This window comes from Arachis ipaensis, chromosome B10, assembly GCF_000816755.2.
Source record: "Arachis ipaensis cultivar K30076 chromosome B10, Araip1.1, whole genome shotgun sequence".
NCBI lineage: Eukaryota > Viridiplantae > Streptophyta > Magnoliopsida > Fabales > Fabaceae > Arachis > Arachis ipaensis.
In genome coordinates, this window is record NC_029794.2 from 111,677,073 (window position 1) to 111,682,439 (window position 5,367).

Sequence of the window (5,367 nt, forward strand, 5' to 3'; positions counted from 1 at the left end):
ATTAATCTGTTTTTATAATTAATTAAATTTAAGTTTCATGAATATTTTAGTTAAATCAGTAAGAATTATTTAATAAAAGACTTTTATTTTTGAATATATTTATTTTATAATATAAATTAAAAATAATTATTTTTACTCAACAGTATATTGATAAATAATATTTTTAAAATGTTTTTAGTAAAATATATTTAATTTAAAATTATTATTCTATTCACTAATTTTCTCAAAAAATCTATTTTATCCAACTTTTTTTATAAAATTCTTAATTTCTAATCTTAATTTTTAAATTGAAAATTACAAACCCTAAGCCTAATTTGCTGAGAAAATGCTGTTGACATTGCGGGATTATACTTGGTTACGGCTGGTTTTGGTGACTTTCGATGTTGAAATTATTTTGGTGATGTTGATCGCATTAATTCACTGCATTAAGGTTGTTTGTGCTGTAAACTTGCTGCTGTTAGTTGGATTAGAGTAGAATTAGGATTTTCTGATGTTTGTTCATACATAGATAAACATATTATGCTTCTTGAGTTGAATTTTAATTTGTTTGGACTGGCTTGACTGAATTGCTACTGAATTACTGAGGTATGTTGCTGATTTGTGCACAATTGATGCTGATTTTGTGAATGGAGGTTGAATGAATACTTGGTTGTGATATTTGATTTTTTTAACGCCTTTGCACACTAAGTGTTTAATGCCAGAAGATCGTAAGCTTGATCCTCAGCAGTTTGGTGGTGGGAGATTGCTGGCTTGCATTGCTTCTCGACTTGATCAATGTGGCAGGGATGACGGGTAATGCATATAACTATTGCTTGTTTGGGTTGCACTGAATTTTGTCTAATTTGATTCTTGATCTGTTACTTATTTCATTCCTTCTTGAATGCTGCAGCTATATTTTGGAAGGTAAGGAGCTTGAATTTTATATGAAGAAAATCCAGAAGAAGGGAAAGGGTGCTGCCTCTATTCTCATACTTGTATTTTGGATGGGATGGAATAGGTCTTATAATGACTTTAGTTATCTACATGTAATATTTTGATGTGTTATGTACTTTTTGAAAAAAGATTTTATCGGGTATTACATGTAATGGACAAATTATACTCTATTTTGATTTGTGTTGTTTGGACTAAAAATATATCTAGTTTATAGTGAAATTTTTATGATTTAAATTTCTTGAATTTCTTATTTTTAGATTTATTTGGTGATTATTATCATTTTGGGATGTGATTATGCTTTAAAAAAAATTAAATCGCATAAAACAAAACAGGCTATGGTTACGATTTTCAGGTAGGGTGACCATAGATAGACTATGGTCACAGTAAAATCGTGACCATAGATAAGGTTATGGTCACGATTTTAAGGAGGGGTGACCATAGATAAGGCTATGGTCACGGTTTTAAGGAGGGATGACCATAGATAAGGCTATGGTCACAGTTTTAAGGAGGGGTGACCATAGAGGCTATGGTTACGGTTTTAAGGAGGGGTGACCATAGATAAGGCTATGGTCACGGTTTTAATGAAGGGTGACTATAGAGCTATGGTCACGAACAAAACTGTGACCATAGATAAGGCTATGGTCATGGTTTTAAGGAGGGGTGACCATAGAGGCTATAGTCACGGTCAAAACCGTGACCATAGATAAGGCTATGGTCACGGTTTTTACGCGTAACCATAGATTAACCTATGGTCATGATGAAAAACGTGGCCTAAAGTGTCAAAATTTGAAAATTGAAACCGTGACCATAGAAATTATGACCATAGACCTATGGCCACGAGAGAATAGGCCACGGTAAAAAACCGTGACCATAGGTCCAAAACCGTGACCATAGATCTATGGTCACCCTTTTTACTAGCTATGGTCATGGTTTTTTACCGTGACCATAGGCCTTTTTTTTTTGTAGTGCAACCAAAAAAGAGTGTCAGGATATTCCCTAAGTTCCTTTTCATCCAACCCTATCTTGTCAAAGGCAGGTTTAAACAAGATGTCGGCCAAACTTTCTTGGTCCACCAAAGTCCTATGGAGATTTGTATTAGCCAGTATTATTGTGATCACGACAGGATTGTCATTCCCCAGTGTTATTTGACGAATGAATTTTTGACGGTTTAGAATTTCTCAATGAATTCTCGTTGCTAGTATAGTTTCTAAACCAACAATAATCCTTTCATACAAAAATTTGGTTGTCACTAAAACAAACCCAATAAAATTAAACCGAAGTGTTTAAACCTCAGGTCGTCTCTCAAGGAATTGCAGAGAGGTGTGTTAATATTGGTTATGAGATAATATCTTTTTGGGTTTTTTAAATAAGGAACAAGGAAATAAAATGGCAAGAAAGTAAATTAATAACTAGAAAAGCTCTTGGCAAGGTATGAGAACTAGACGTCCTATCCTAGTTATCCTTATCAATTGTGATGAGAATTGTCCATTGCTCCCACTTAGTTAACCTCTAACTATGAAGGAAAGTCAAGTGGATGAATCAATTTGATTCCTCAAGTCCTAGTCAACTCCTAAAAGACTAGCTTTAGAGGGATCCAAATCAACTAGCAACTTTCAATTATCAATCAACAAGGAGTTTGATAACTCAAGAGTCTCCAATTACTCAACCAAAGCCAAGAGGAGAAAAACCTACTCTAAAATCTAACCAAGCATTTTATCAAACACTTGGAAGGTATAACATAAAAACATAGAAATTAATAAGAGATAATAAATCTAAACAACCAATAATTGCAAGCATCAATGACAACAAATAAAGCAAGAAGCAATAAACATGAAATACCTCAAATTGCATTAAATAGGAAATTAAATCTAACATGAAGGGTTCATAAACTAAATTGGCAACAATAAGTAAGCAACAAGGGAAATAAATAAACTAGAATGCAAAGACAAATAAAAGTAGAAGAGAAACTAATTAAACTAAGATAGAAATCTGAAATTGAAAAGGAATAAACTAAGAATCCTAAAACCTAGAGAGAGGAGAGGCTGCCTCTCTCTCTAGAAAACTACATCTAAAACCTAAAACTATGTGAATGAATGTTGATTGAATGAATCCATGATTCCCCCACTCTGCAGCCTCTAATATATGTTTTCTGGGCCGAAAACTAGGTCTAAAACCAGCCCAAAATCGCTCCCAGTGTTTTCTGCAATTTCTGCACGTGGCGCATGTCACGCGTACGCGTAGGTCATGCGTACGCATCGATGGTCTTCTTCGCGTGTCACGCGTACGCGTCAAGTACGCGCATGCGTCGCCATGAAATTTTGCTTTTCACGCGTACGCATCAAGTACGCGCACGCGTTCCTGCCCTATAAAGCCTGAAAACACTTAACACATAGATCACGACATCGAATGGTATAAAAGGACATTAAAAATACACAATTTATAGGTGTAGGAAGCAAGTTTTCAATCATGGAACATAATTAGGAAGGAATTGTAAAATCATGCAAATTGTATGAATAAGTGTGCAAAGACTTGATAAAAATCATTCAATTTAGCACAAGATAAACCATAATTATTCCTTGCGCATATTTTTTCGTGAAGGAAATAATGGGCAAGTCGGGGGGCTTCAGCCTCTTCCCCGACTTAATAGACTTTTTTCAAATGCCTTTTGCGAGAGGACTTAGCTATTCTGCCTCCTGCAAATCCTCGAGTTATCATGTGGATGTGTCTATCAGGAGTCATGGTGGCCGATCTCATCGACTCCTATCTTCCTCCTCTCTTTCTCTTTTCCTTTGATCATCCGATCTTTCTGCCAAGTATCTTTCTAACTGACCTTCCCTGACCAGTTTTTCCATCATATTTTTCAAGTCGTAGCAATCGTTGGTGGAATGTCAATATATCTTGTGATATTCACAGTATTTTTTCTGACTTCCACCTTTTTTATTTTTGATGGGCCGAGGAGGTAAAAGCTTCTCAGTATGGCAGATGTCCTTGTAGATGTTAATAAGGGAGACTCGCAGGGGGTGTAGTTATGATATCTTTGAGGCTTGTCTGAGCTATACTCGTCCTTTTTCTTCGCCTCTTTATCTCAGGCTTGATAGGGAAGATTTTGTTTTGGAGGATGTTCTCTTAGTTGGGCAATCTCTTCTATGTTGATGTATTTTTTTGCTCGCTCTTGTATCTCATACAGGGAGGTCGGGTGTCTCTTTGATATGGATTGGGAGAATGGTCCTTTTTTGAGGCCATTAACTAGCCTCATTATCACTGCTTCTGTAGACAAAGTTTGGATCTCTAAGAAGACTTTGTTGAATCTTTCCATGTAAGCTTGGAGAGTTTCTCTGACCTCCTGTTTGACTCCTAAGAGGCTAGAGTGTGTTTGACTTTGTCCTTCTGGATGGAAAATTGAGTGAGAAACTTTCTTTCAAGATCGTCGAAGTAGGTTACGGACCTGGGCGGTAGGCTGTCAAACCACTTCATCGTTGCCTTGCTTAACATCATCAGAAAAGCTTTGCAATGAGTTGCATCTGACGCGTCAACTAAGCACATCCGACTTTTAAAATTGCTTAGATGGTGTCTTAGGTCGGACGTTCCATCATAGAGGTTCATGTCAGGGCTCTTAAAGTTTCTGGGGATCCTAGCCTGCATGATCTCTTTAATGAATGGATCTTCTCCTCCAAAATGGGTTTTTCCCGATCTGTAATTCTGTATGATTGGTCCTATCTCGAAGGTTGGCTTCTAATTTCAAAAGTTTTTCTTCTAGTTCTCTTTGTCATCGTACTTCCCTTCTCAGGTCATTTTCAGCTTCTTTTTGTTGCTATATCTCCTACTCAAGCTGTTCTAGTCGGCTATAGTGCTCGTGTACGAGTCCTATAAGTTCTATTGGATGTCGGTTCACCACGTACTCTGGTGGGTGTATCCCTGAGTTGATTCTTGTGGGTTGAAGGTTTCGCAAAGTCCCCTCCCCATTAGAACCGTCTGCTCTATCTTGTCACGGGAGTATTACTATTATACGATCGTTGTTGTGACGTTCTGGCTCAGATTCGGATGCCGTATGTCCATCTTCGAGTTGATCATCCTCCATAGTTGTGTGTAAACTTCCAAGTGTCTGGCAACGGCACAAATATTCCAAAGGTTACGAGAAATTGGGTTACTTTTGGGCCCAAACGTGAGGTCCAAACACTTTGGGGCAGTGTCCGACATCTACTCGTGTCAAGGTGCTGCCGTCCAAGTTCCTCGTGAGGAGGTGGGGGTGAGGGTGGTACCTACAAGAGACTCTAATGCTTAAATAAGCAAAGGTTTTAGGTAGATTTTTAGTAGATTGGGTTCGAAAAATACCTGAAAGTGTCAGGGTATTTATAGGGGTGGCAACGGGGCGGGTAGGGGCGGGTTTTTGCTCTATCCGACCCCGCCCCACCGTACAACAACTCGCATTGAACC

At 37.6% G+C, this 5,367-nt stretch overlaps 1 long non-coding RNA gene across 1 annotated transcript; it reads left to right on the forward strand.

Annotated features, from left to right (window-relative positions):
- LOC110267864 lies at positions 703-928 on the forward strand. Its single transcript, XR_002355813.1, has 2 exons — positions 703-792; positions 890-928. It is a non-coding gene; the product is annotated as an uncharacterized LOC110267864 (long non-coding RNA).